The sequence below is a fragment of the Eschrichtius robustus genome, chromosome 12 (assembly GCF_028021215.1).
Source record: "Eschrichtius robustus isolate mEscRob2 chromosome 12, mEscRob2.pri, whole genome shotgun sequence".
NCBI lineage: Eukaryota > Metazoa > Chordata > Mammalia > Artiodactyla > Eschrichtiidae > Eschrichtius > Eschrichtius robustus.
This window is the reverse complement of record NC_090835.1, coordinates 91443822-91457141: the sequence shown is the minus strand read 5'-3', so window position 1 is coordinate 91457141 and position 13320 is coordinate 91443822. Positions and strand designations below refer to the sequence as shown.

At 41.3% G+C, this 13320-nt stretch overlaps 1 pseudogene; it reads left to right on the top strand.

Annotated features, from left to right (window-relative positions):
• The first annotated feature begins 390 nt into the window (after positions 1–390).
• Positions 391–13320, top strand: part of LOC137774119 (uncharacterized) — an 802702-nt pseudogene continuing 789772 nt past the window's right edge.

Here is a 13320-nt window from a genome sequence, read left to right as displayed (position 1 = left end):
TCCTTCAGGCATCCCCCCACCTCCACCCCAACCCTGGACGCTGGTCCCAGGTTCCCAAGCCTCCTGGTACCGCACCCCTTTACCCCCAAACTTCACCGACCCAAAGATCCCAAGTCTGGGATGGGGAAGGAGAAAGGGTGGAGGCGAAGGTGCGCGATGGGCCGGATACCTCCTGGAGGGTGGATGTTTGCTTTGGAATGCTCGTTGTTGTTGTTGTTTTCCTTTGCCCTAGAAAATGCTTCCCATTGCGGGCCCCCATTCTCTCCCATTTCCCCCACCTCCGGCTTTCCTCCTCTTCAATTCTAGTAAGATCTAGAAGGAAAATGAGCGCTACTCTGAGTCACTCAGAGAGCCAATACTGTGGCCCGCAGCTGGGATGAGGGTCTAAGGATGGGGGAGATGAGGATGGGGTCCCCAGCTCTGGAGGTTGGGGAACGACTGACTGGTAAAGGGCCTGGGGAAGAGTGCGGAGCTGTTCCTCGTCCGAGACACCCGATTTGCCAGGGGCAAGGCAGTGGGGGAGGAGACGGAAAGAAGGGATGTTCGGCCTCGCCAGGGGGTAGAGGATGGGGAGGCAGCCAGGGACCCTGAGTCTCATCTTTGGAGCGAGGACAAGGCAGTGGTGTAGTGAAGGGAACCGGTGAGGAGCGCTTGGCTCCAGGGTCAGAGGGAGCGCGGTCACCCGGAGAGCCTTGCAGTCTCGGTCTGAGGTTAGGAGAAGTTTGGGGTCTGAGAGGTGGGTGCGATGCTCGAGGTGGGAATCCGCCCTCGGCGCCCCTGGACCGAGTCGCGCAGCGCCTGCAGCAACAGGTAGCCCCTAGGGGTGGAGGTCCCGGTGGGACCCCGAGCTGGGCTTTGTCCTCGGGATTAGAGGGAGCTCCCAAGGGACAGAGTGAGTGGGGGTGGGCGGGGGGGGGGAGAGTTTTCTAACACTTCTTGATGCCCCTTTGAGTTGTTTTGGTGTGTTGGGTGGAGGGGGTGATCCGAAGGGAGGAACCAGGATGGAAAGCCTAGGGTGCACCCCACCTCCAATTGTGTGAGCGCCTTTATCTTCTGGGGTTGACCCCTTGCCCTTTGGATTTTGTCTCTTGGGATGAGGAAAAACTGACTGAAACTCGATGCCAAAGTGGATTGCTCACACTGATTGGCAGGGAAAGTGCAAACAAAGAGGTGCATCTCCCGGAAACAATGATTTTGGAGATTCCTCCCCCTCTCCCCCCGCAGACTTGAGCGCGTTAGACAGCGTGGTGGGTGTGGAGGGGACCAGGACAGGCATCTCCCGGGGAAAGTTTCGGGCGAGGTAGTGGGAGGAGAGGGTCGGGGCAGAGTTGCGATGGGCTGGGGACTGAGCCGCCCAGGCTCGCCTCCGAGGTTCCCGGCCGGGCGGGAGATGCGGGGAGAGGGAGGGGGCGGGGAGGGGAGGGGAGGGAGAGAGGAAGAAGGGGTGAGAGGGAGAAACCTGCCGCCGCTCGCCGCCTCTTTGTCTGCTCCGGGACTTGGAACAAAAGGGGGAACTCTGATGAACTCTCTTTCTTCCCCTCTCCCCCGGACGCGCGGGTATCTCCCTCTCGCAACTTTGCCGCCGCGACTTTCTCCGCTGTCAGGCCACAAGAAAGTGTCCGAGCGCCGCGAGGACCGCGACAAGGGAGACGTCCCTCAGAAGTGCGACGTAATGGGGAAGAAGGTGAGTGGGGACTGTTGTCTTGTTTACCTCTCTCCCCCGCAACGCGCCCCGCTCCCCGCCCTCCGGAGGACCGAGGAGCAGTCCGGTGGCGAAGTTTGGCCAAGTTGTACCTCCTTTCCCCTGTTCCCTTCTCTTTTGTTCTTTAAGGAACTTGCACAGATTGTTTTATTTGTTTATTTCTAATAGGCAAAAGCCAGGCGGGCATTTCTCTCAAGTGCCTCTTTATACGAGGAGCTGGGGGGATGGGGGGAAGGGTGTCTCAAGGGGGCCTTGCCTCGCTTTCTCCCAGCTGCGCGCAGACCGGAGGGAAGCGTGCTGAAATGGTTGGGACTTGCCGGGTCTGACTTTGGTCCTGCCAAAGAAAGAGATACGGAAGCGGGGGTCGTTCCCTCACCATTTTATAACTTAACAGTCTGCGAAGTGTTGTGCAGATCCGACGCACCATACCCAAAGCTGCAGCACGAGAACGCAGAAGAGGTTTGGGTGGTAGGGTATTGGACTCTTGTGTTTGCGGTCGAGGGTGTTAGAGCGAACAGGTAAGAATTCAGAAAGTTTTCTTTGGGGCTGGGATAGGTTGGAGGAAGAAGCCACAGGTTCTCGACTGTCAGAGATGCAGGGATGGAGGGATGGGGCCTGGACCACTAGTTAGAGTCGGCCATCCCGTCCACCCCTCTCAGTTTCACGACCCACCCAGAATAACCTACGCGGTCCTGGCGATCCATCATCACCTCTCTCACTTAACGCGGGACCCCACCCCCGCCCCATTTCAATGGGTTTGAGTAGAAAGGGGAACGCGAGCGCCTGAAGCTCCTCAGACCCGGCGGTCCGCCCCGCCTTTTGTGTTTTAACCTTTTGTTTCTGTCTGCCACGCCCGCCCAAAAGAGGGATGGCTGTTGCAGCTTCTGCGGGGTGGAGAGGCAGCGCAATTCCCTCTGTGTTTATAGGCAAAAGGAGACTCGCTAACTTTGTTTCCCAAGTAGCTTCACTTCGCAGTGTTTCAGGGTTGGTTCTTGCTCAAATGAGGCGAAAACTGCACACCTAGTAAACATCTCCACTTTATAGGGCATTTCTTTCAGCGCTTTCCCACAAAGTTGTTTATCCGCCCAGTCACTTGGTTCATAGAAAGACATCTTGGGACAGAAATTGGGAGTTTGTTGAAAGTGGGCAAACGTGGTATGTTCTAGCAGTGTTTAAATATTGGGAATGTGTGGAACAGGGCTCTTGAGTTAGAAAATGCAAATTTAGGTCATTATCTTCAGGTTTGTTTTGTGAGATCGTTCCAAATACCAAGGTAATTAATTTATCACTGCTACCCTCTCCTATGCCCACCCCAGAGCTAGAAGCTTTCCTCACACCCTTTGCCTTTATCTCCCACCTTTACAGTTTGACAGGACAGATGAAACATCAAACTGTGCTGCTAATACCTGGAGGAGAGAGCCAAACATAGTCTATCTGAACTTCTTAAAGTTGTGATTTCGTACAGTAGTATCCATTATTAAAACTTGCAGCTAGAAATGATTCAAGTGCCAGAACTATGTAGTTTTGAATTTTTGTGTCAAAGAAAGAAATATATTAATGCTAAGGTTACTTTTTTAAAAGAAACTGAGTGTGTTGAGTGACTTGGAAGCTAACGCTAATTAATTTCAATTGTATAGGTGTGATTACTATTGTCAGCATCTAGAAAGCATCATGAGTGCACTGACTCCTTCGTACTGCATTGTTCTTACTGGATCTTTCTATCAGTGAATATTATGGAAGTACCAATACAACATCAAGTCATTCCTGAATGAAAACTTACCAGACTTTTTTCTTTGGAGTTGCTTAAAAGTTGTTGGGATTTTTGATGATGCCTTCCCTATGTGGATTACTACAATTTGATCACTGGGAATTCTCCACCTTAAAGAAGGTATGTTGCTTTTTAAATACTCTACAAGCACTTCATTTTGGAGCTGGTACTTAATGCCATTAGAGAATTGCCTAGTTATTTTGAGCTGTTGCCTGATCAAAGTGATTTATGACTTTGGATTTCCTTGTTTTGAACTGGTTTTTGTAGGTTCATTTTCATCTGGAATGATGATTTGGGTACTTCTAAGGAAATTTTATTAATTTGACAGTGTCTTCGATATTATTACACATAATGAACATGGATTATATAGTTACTAAGGAAGGTTATGTAACAATGATGGCTCCGATAGGCAAATGTCCTATTTTATTTATGATTGATTTTGCTTTTAAATATCACATTGAATGTTTCTATAGTAGCAGGACTTTTATGGTTTGCATTAATTATTTTTCACTTTTGACATTTCATTTTGGTAAACAAAATCCAAAAGTGGTCAGAAGGAAATGAATTCCTACTAGCTGGGAGTCAATATAAAGTACAGTAAGTTCTGTTAGAATAAAAACTTTACTATGTAACAGCAACAGAAACTGTACATTTGTTTAATCTTTATGGTAGACATTAAGTTTTTATAGTGGTCATTAAGAGTCTTATATTCTTTCTTTTATGTCTTATAATTCATTCTTGATCATCTCTGTGAGAAAGCCATTCGAAATTCACATAAATACTGTTGGTAATATAAAAAGTATTTTGATACAGTATTTACTTTTCTTGTTTAGCAGTTGTTTGCCATGGAAAGTGAGAGTTTTCTTTGTTTAGAATAGGTTGCTTTGAAATGATTTAAGTTGTAGGATTTGATCCTCAAAATGATTCAAGATCAAGGTGGTTTTAAATGCTACAGATGGAGAATATCATTGATATATTACTGTAATTGAGAAATGTTAAGGTATGGTCAAAAAGATAATTGGGAATTGGAAATATTTTTATCCCGCTGTAAGTAAAAAGTATTATGATTTGCTTTTTTTTAGTTGTAGAAACTTGGACAAATTACTTCATCTTCCTGGACTTTAGTTTGTCATCTATAAAATGAAGGGTTAGGTTAAAGAAACTTGAAGAAATCTTTTAGCTTTAAGATTTTTGTGATTTGTTGATTGCTCCTGTAATTAAGGCACATCCTCTCTTGTGAAGTTCATTTTTAAATTGTTGAACAGTAGAGTTACTGACATGGAAAACTTTATGTGTATTAACAACAATTATTTTGTATGACTGTTTAGCTCAGGGAATATTAGTTCAAGAAATAGGCTTTAAATTTTCTGTGAAGTATACTTTCGGCAAAGTGTGTTGCATGGAAACGTCAGATTTCCTGAAATGTTTTCAACAAAAGTTTATCTGCTGGAATATTTTGGGATGTGTGTGTGTGTAGAGTGCAGTATTATTTCCCAACAAATGTTTTACCTACAAATGTCTGATGTGAATATCTTTGAATCTGTTTTAATGGCCACCCAGCATTGGGCTCAGAGGTTTAGAAACAAGACTCTGGAATGAAACAGACCCGAGTTTGAATCCTCATCTTGATAACCTTGGCCAGTTTACTTGCTTTCCTGGGGTCTCAGTTTTCTCATTTGTAAGTGGGGAGCATAACACTTATCCCATGAATTTGTTGTGGGGAATATATTTTTTAAAACCATATATGTAAGAAAAAACTTAACTGAGGGGCAAGCATCTGTAAGTATGTTTAGTTATAATAAAAGCTACTACTATTGCCTTTCACATCGAATCAGTGATGTTTTGATACTTCCAACTTTCTTTGTTAACTGCCTTGCAAGTTTCAAGCCACATTAACCAAAAGTATTCACTGAAATATTCAAAGTCAGTTTGGATAGAAGTTTTCACATGTTTAAATATGTTCTTTTCTCTAAAAATATGTTCTATTCAAGTTTTTTTATCCAGTTAAGCATGGATTAATTCACTTCAACAAACATTTATTAAGTTTTGTTACGTATAAACGTGTTACCGAAGGTCATGACTTCCTCTTGTACTATGTGGCCTTTCCTTTTCCTTACAGAAATTTCTGTAAATTGAGATAAGAGCAAGTTTCTAGAATTGATGTACACAAATTCTCTATTTTCAATGTTGTCAGTGAGTAGTAAACTTAGATATAGTTAAAAAAACTTTGTTCATTCACTTTTCAGCTATGATATAAAGTGATGGTTCAGTGATTTCTTGATGAGGAAATCAAGAACTATAGCACATTTTCTGACGTTAGTTTTTATAGAATGGTCTTTATTTAAATAAAAAACCTCACAGTTAGTACATACAACACTTAGAAGAATAGCATATCATTGTGAAATGAAGTTTAAAGTCTTGGATTTTCATTTTCTAGATCTGTAATTTAGCAAAATACATGGCCATCCCTGAGTGATAATTTAGTTTGAGGGAGATTATATTCATTTACCCTTAGGAAGTTTCTGATGGGAATGTTAAAGTACTGTTTCTCCTCATTTGTAATTTATCAGCAGAGAGTTGCCTGGAAATGATAACAATTTAAAAGAAAAACATGGGATAAATCAATATTAAAATGGGAAATTTTTTTTCCATATGTATCCACAACTTTCTGTTTGTGGACAACATCTATTTTAATCAGCAGATTATATATCTTTAGTATAGCAACTACTAATATAAAAATTTGTAATTACAGAGTTTAAAATGATAAATTCCTTAAAGTTTTTCTGTGATGTTAATTCTTAGGTTATAACCAAATATACTTAATAACTTTACTCTAAGTATCAAATTTTATAGTCTTGGTTATTTAAAACTATTTGTTGACATGATTAGTTTGAATTATTGAAACCAGAAAAATCTGCCAAGGTACTCACAAGAAACTTACATAGGAAGAAAATCTAAATGTTCAGCTCTGCCTTCTAAAATGATAAATACAACACCTACTAAGCATCTTACAAGTAAATAGAAAGCATTTATTTAACTTTGAACTTTATAATAAGTCTAGGGGGTGATCAACTGAATATTTTGTTATATTTTGAGTACCATTTCTACTTATTTATTTAATTGAAGTTTAGCTACTTACTTATTTGCTATGAGTTTCTTTAGGAACATTAAGTGGTCCGAAATTTACTTTGATTTCTTCTTTATGGCCTCAAATTTCCTGACTTTTAAGTGTCAGTCATTTCTAAAAACTTTGATGGTATTTCTGCCCATTATTGTTGAAGATACAGGTGTTTAGAAATATATTTATCATGAATCTATGAAGCCTACTTTGTTCATTCATTCTTTCCTCATTCATTCTTTTAAGTAATATGCCATCTATGTGTCAGGCATTGCTCTAAGCACTGAGGATACAGAAGAAATAAAAATTTTTGTACTCTTGGAGCTTTTACTAGTGACAGTAAAACATATGTTAAAAGGTGACAACTACTGTTGAGAAAAATAAACCAGGAAAGGGAGATGGGGAGTAGGAGGAAAGGGGGTTGCAATTTTCAATGGGATGGCCAGGGAAGACCTCACAGAGAAGGTGACATTTGAGGAATGATATAAAGGAAATGAAGGAATGAGCCACATGATATCGGGCAGAAGAGCATTCAGGCAGAGACGTGCCAAGCGTCTAGTTTATCAACAGAAAGCAAGGCGGGCATAGTGGCTGGAGTGGACTGAGCAAAAGGGACAATGGTAGGAGATGAGGTCAATGAGGAAACAGGAGTATGGTGAGTAGATCACATGGATCCTTAAAGACCATTGTGATTTTACACTGAGGGAGATGGGGTACCAATGAAGGGGTTTAACCAATGATTCACCTGATATAACTAATGCTGTAACAGAGTGACTCTGGCTGGTGGGTTCAACGAGATCAAAGATGGGCAAGGGCAGAAACAGAGAGACCATTTCGGAAGCTATTTCAGCTATCAAGTGAGAGATGATGGCAACTTGGACAAGGGTAAAAGCAGCATGGAGGTAGTGAGAAAGGATTGAATTCTGAAGATATTTTGGTTGGAGGAATTTCTGGTGGACTGGATAGGAAGTATGACAGAAAGAGAGGAGTCAAGTCTGAGATTTTTTTTTGACCCAAGCACCTGAATGGACCCAATGCCCATGCACTGAGATGAAGTGTGCACTCGGGGTGGGGGAGACTAGGAGCTCAGTTTGAGCACATTAAGATACTTAAAGCATCTAGGCAGTTTGATACACAAGTTTGGTTTTCAGGGAAGAAATCTACAAATTTGTGAGTTGGAAGAAATTAAATGCTATTTAGGGACTTCCCTGGTGGTCCAGTGGTTAAGACTCTGTGCTCCCACTGCAAGAAACACGGGTTCAACCCCTGGTCGGGGAACTAAGATCCCTCATGCCACGTGGCCAAAAAATAAAAATAAAAAAAAAATTTAAATGCTATGTAAAGTCATGAGACTGGATGAAATCACTAAGGGAGTGAGTATAGAAAGGAAAGAGGTCTAGATACTGAGCCTTGGAGCCCTCCAGATTTAGAAGTGGGGAAGATGAGAAGGGGCAAGTAAAGAATAGCGAGAAGGGGCTGCCACTGAGGGGGAAGCCCAGTGAAGGGAGTGTGTCCAGGAGGAAGGCAAGGTCGTCTGGGTCAAGTGCTGCTCATGGATTGAGCAAGATGACAGTTGAGAATAGACCTTCGGGGTTAGGCCTTTGGGAGGTCAGTGCTCGTTGGTAGTCTTGGCTAGAGCCGTTTTGATAAATGGTGAGCGATCACATCTTTTTCCTAATTTGTGTGGGCCATTACATACCTTTAAAAAAACCTTATCTATTCGAAATAAAATTTGTCAGTGCTTCATAATTGACAAAATGCTCTTGCATATGTTATCTTAGTTAAGTCTCAGAGTAGTCTAAGAGAGATGGGATGATAATATCCATGTTTATCTTACAGAAGAAGAAATTGAGACTCAGAAGTAAAGTGATTTGTTCAGAGTCACCCAAATATAAGATAGAGCTGTTTTTTTTTTTTTTAAACTTCATACCCTTTGCCATTCACAATAGGGGAGATAGTAATAATAAAACAAATTCCAATACAATGTGACAGAGGTGATAATAGCGATATATACAAGGTATAGAATTAAATCAGGGCAGGGAGTGATTGTTTTTTGGGGTCAGGGAAGACTTTCCCAAGTTGGGATTTAAAAGATGCATAGCATTTTAACATGTAGTCAAAGGGAAGAATGTTCTAGGCTTGGAAAATATGATGTGCAAAAACGTGGAGGGATGAAACATGGGGTGATAACTGGAATGTATTTGGGATGTTTAAGCCATTTGATTCATGCTGAACATGAAAGAAAGTAGAGGAGAGATAGGCTGGAATGACAGCAAGTGCTAGTTCAAGCTTGGATTGAAATATGTTTTTAGTAAAACAGCTACTAGGTGCCATCTTAAATGTATCTCATGTCACACAAGATAGTATGCAACCTAGTTAGAAATGTCTGAATATATATATATATACATCACCACAAATGCATTGTCTTTGTCACTTCAGGCTGCTATAACCAAGTACCATAGACTCGGTGGCTTATAAACAGCAGAAATTTATTTCTGTCAGTCCTGGAGGCTGAGTAGTCCAAGATCAAGGTACTGTGTCTGGTGAGGGCTGGCTTCCCGGTTCATAGATGCTGTTTTCTTGCTGTGGTCTCACATGGTGGAAGAGGCAAGGGAGCTAGCTCTCTGGGAGCTCTTTATAAGGACACTAATCCCATTCATGAGGGCTCCACTCTCATGACCTAATCATCACCCAAAGGCCCGGCATCTAAATACTGTAATTTTGATATTTTTAGGTTTCAGCATATGAATTTTGGGGGGATACAAACATTCAACCTGTAGCATGTGTATCTTCGAAATTCTATTCTTCCTTCAAAATTAAATGTGTATGTGAATCATATACCACTGAAAAAGCTCTAGTGACTGTATTTCTAGTCTGTATCCATCAGGATGCTTTTGACTTCAAGTAAGAAATACTTAAGTGAGGATTTTTATTTTATTTTATTTTTTGGTTCCACCTTAAATAAATTTGGATTAGGGCTATTTCAAGAGCATCTAATTTAACAGCTCAGCAAATGTCATGCATGGTTCCTGGTTAGCTGGCTTTCTCCTTCTGGTCCTGAGATAGCTGCTACAGCTTCAAGCATCATGTTCCCACATGGGAACCTAAGATAGGAAGGATTGAATCCTTACTTTGTCTCTCTCTCCCCCCCCCCACCCCCATATATACACACACACACACATATATATATATGTAAATGTACAGAGTTGTGCAACCATCACCATTTTTAGAACTTTTTATTACCCCTAAAATATCCCCTGTGCCCAATGCAATCAATTTCTCTTATCACCCTCTGATCTCAGGTAACCACTAATGCAGTTTCTGTCTCTTTAGATTTGCCTTTTCTGGACATTTCACACATAAATGGAATTATACAATAGTGATCTTTTTGTCTGGCTTCTTTTGCTTACCATAAAGTTTTTGAAGTTCATCCGTAGTGTAGCATGTATCAGTACCTTGTTCCTTTTTATTGCTGAGTAGTGTTTTATTGTATGGATATACTGCACTTTTTCTATTCAGCAGATGAAGGGCATGTAGGTTGTTTCCGTTTTTTAACTAGCATGAATAATGCTGCTAGGAACATTTATGCGTAAGTTTTTGTATGGACACATGTTTTCATTTCTCTTGGGTAGCTAGGTAGGAGTTGAATTGCTATATTGTGTGGTACATTATTAAACTTTTTTGTGAAACCGCCGAACTGTTTTCCAAGGTGGCGACAGCATTTTGTGGGTTTGAGGGTTCCACCAGTAATGCGTGAGGCTTCCAGTTTCTCCACATCCTGGCCTTTTATATCTTTTAAGGAGTGAGGAAAACTTTCAAAGAAGTCCATGAGAAGATTCCCAGGGTAACTACAGAGGGCCATGATGAAACCTAGTCACTAGCAAGGGGGATGCGATTGCTCTGAACGGCTCAGACTGATCAAGTGGCACCCTGAGCCTGAGAAGACGCCCATCATGTCTATCAGTACATAGTGTCAGAACGAAATTGAAGGGAGATGGCTCATGGGTAGGTAACCAACAGAGTCAGCCAATAGGCTGTGTGTCAGGCTAAGGACCTGTGATAGAAACATACGAAGCAGAGCCAAGTGTTTATATTACAATTATGATTTAAATGGTAGCCACAGACTTGAACAGAAATAACCCATTCTATTGGAATTCAGGTTATTTTCTGCTTATTATGTGAAGAATTTTTGAAAATTAACCTGTCCAAACTAATAGCAAAATAAGCATAGCCTTGGTGAGTGACTCTGGGCAGTTGCTAAGCCCCAGCATTCCTTTCCTATGAAGTACCATGTAACATTTTTGGCATCCCAGTAACAGTTTTTTATAATCTTGGTTAAGTGTAAGTTAACAGCCACCAAATCCTGTCTATATCCTTAAGATATAGAAAGATATTTAGACTATTTTAAGTGTTGGACAGCCTGGTGGCACCTTGAAAAAAAGTATTTGAGCTTTGATGGCAACAAAAACCCCACAAGACTATATTTTATAGTCCTAACTTATTCTTCCTGTTAATTGTTTTTAAATATATCTTTTATTGGGTGGTGTGACATACATAAGGATAGATAAACCTGCAGTGTGTGTAGGAGATTGATGCTACCCTGTCTTACAAAACCCAGAATATGTGGGTCAACGTATTCGTTTCAGTGAATGATGGAGTTTCAAGTGATTCATACTTGAAAGTCCCTGAAAATCTGATAATTAGAATGCATAAATAAGTAATTCTAAAAATTTAGGCAGATACAGATAACTGTGGAGGGAAATTATGTTTGAAATTGATTTCTGTGACCCTCTAGCTCTTACAGTTATTTTCTTCTTTCTTCAAATCTTAGAGTAGACACCTAGTAGACTATGATACCTAAAATTTTGTACTGTAGTTTTAATACTAACATTTTGCAGTATACAGTGACTTAAAAGTCCAAACAACTCCAGTAGTTCTCTCATAATGAGCCACTGATGGGGAAAGCCAAGAAGAGAAATTTAAGTTTCTTAATTATTGGTCTGAGTGGGTATAAAGTATATGTCTTAAAATTCATAGTTCAGTGTTCTGTTTCTCAGAGAAGTGATAAATATCCAGAAACCTCAGACATTTGTGCACCAATATCTTATACATCCTCTTATTTGAACCTCACTCCACTCCCAATGTAGTACGTGTTAGTGACATTCTCATTTTACAGGGAAGAAATTGGGGTTCAGAGAAGTATCTGGCCCAAGTAACCAAACTGGTAAATGGAATATCACAAATCCATTCATTAGGGAACCAGCAGTGTAAATTAAGACAAGAAAGAATATCCCTTTGAGAGGTTCTGCTGAACCTGATAACATTTCTAGTTTCACGTTGATGATTTACCCTTATTCTGCAGGTTCTGTGAATATATTTTGAGACCCAAACATTGAATCAGGCTTAAAAAGAGGACCCTCTGCTCTGCTGGTGTTTTAGATTCCTGCTCGTGTTGCAAGCAGCAGTTGGGAAGCCGGCAAGATGGTGAAACTAGTCGGTGTTCAAGAGTTTTACTTGTGGGATTTTAATGGGATGGTGTCATTACTTGTAATGTATTTTTATACATTATTTATAATGTATTGTAATGCATAAATAATTGTAATGTTCTGGATTTTCAAATGATGTATCAAAGATGATACGTAACAATGTTCATAGAGTCGTCTTTCTGTAGCAAAAGAAAAATGGGTTTTGGAACATCTTTCCATTCTGTTTCTTCTTCAAGGAAGATGTCCAAGGAAGAGCCTTGGGTAGAGCTTACGAATCCGGAATGGAAAACCCTGAGTAGAGGACCTCCCTGTGACTTCAGTCTACTTTGTCTTTGCCCTTATGTGTCTCTCTTCCTCTATATATGTATGAAAAAGGACTCCATGTAGTGACATACTCTTTGTCCATAGATCTGGCTCCTGTTCTGGGCTGTCTGCTTTGGTGAGCGACTGTTCTGGACTGCGGTGAGGCTCTAGGGGCCCTTCTTGGGGCCTAGGCCAGAGGTCGGCCTAAGTGACCTGGTCCCTGCCTTCTTTCCCTCGTCCCGGGGTTGGTCTTCTTAGGCTTCTGGTTCTTATGGCTTCGATAGGGGGAATAGGACTTCTCTAAAAGTCTAGAGCAGAATTGGCCAAGCTGGAGATGCTTTGCTTCCTTTCCCTTGGACTTGGCCTTTTGATGGTGTGGGTGTCTTTTCTGGGGGGCAGGGGTATACAGTGTTTATATTTTATTATACTTACATTTAAATTTCACCATTAAATACTGAGCATAAGTATTTAAGTAGATGCTGGCCTCATGTTCAGATTTTCAAAATGTAAAGATAAATGGATGGACAACTTTAAGGATGTGATGGATTAGACATTGAGGAATATATTAAACAATTAGAGAATCTAGGGGGTGGTAAAATTCCGTCTCTACACATTTACACATTTAGTGGCACAAGAAAACTCTAGGGACATGAAGACATATGTAAAGCTTTGGGTTGCAATTGGAGGAAAAGCCCGTTCAGGAGTTGTGGGTGTCTTTAATCGGGAGACTTCCTGAAAAAGAGGGGCTTTTCCACAGTAGAAGGAAGAAGAGAACTTGAACCTCCCTCGACACTTCACACCAGAAGTTCCATTGCCTACAATTTTTGTGGCCCTCATATTGTGTCCCTGAGGCTCATTTTGGCCTGGACCCAGGTCTTCATAGCTCCTGTTTGGATTGAAGGGTGAACCCTAGATATTATGGGCGAGGTGGAGTGCATAACTG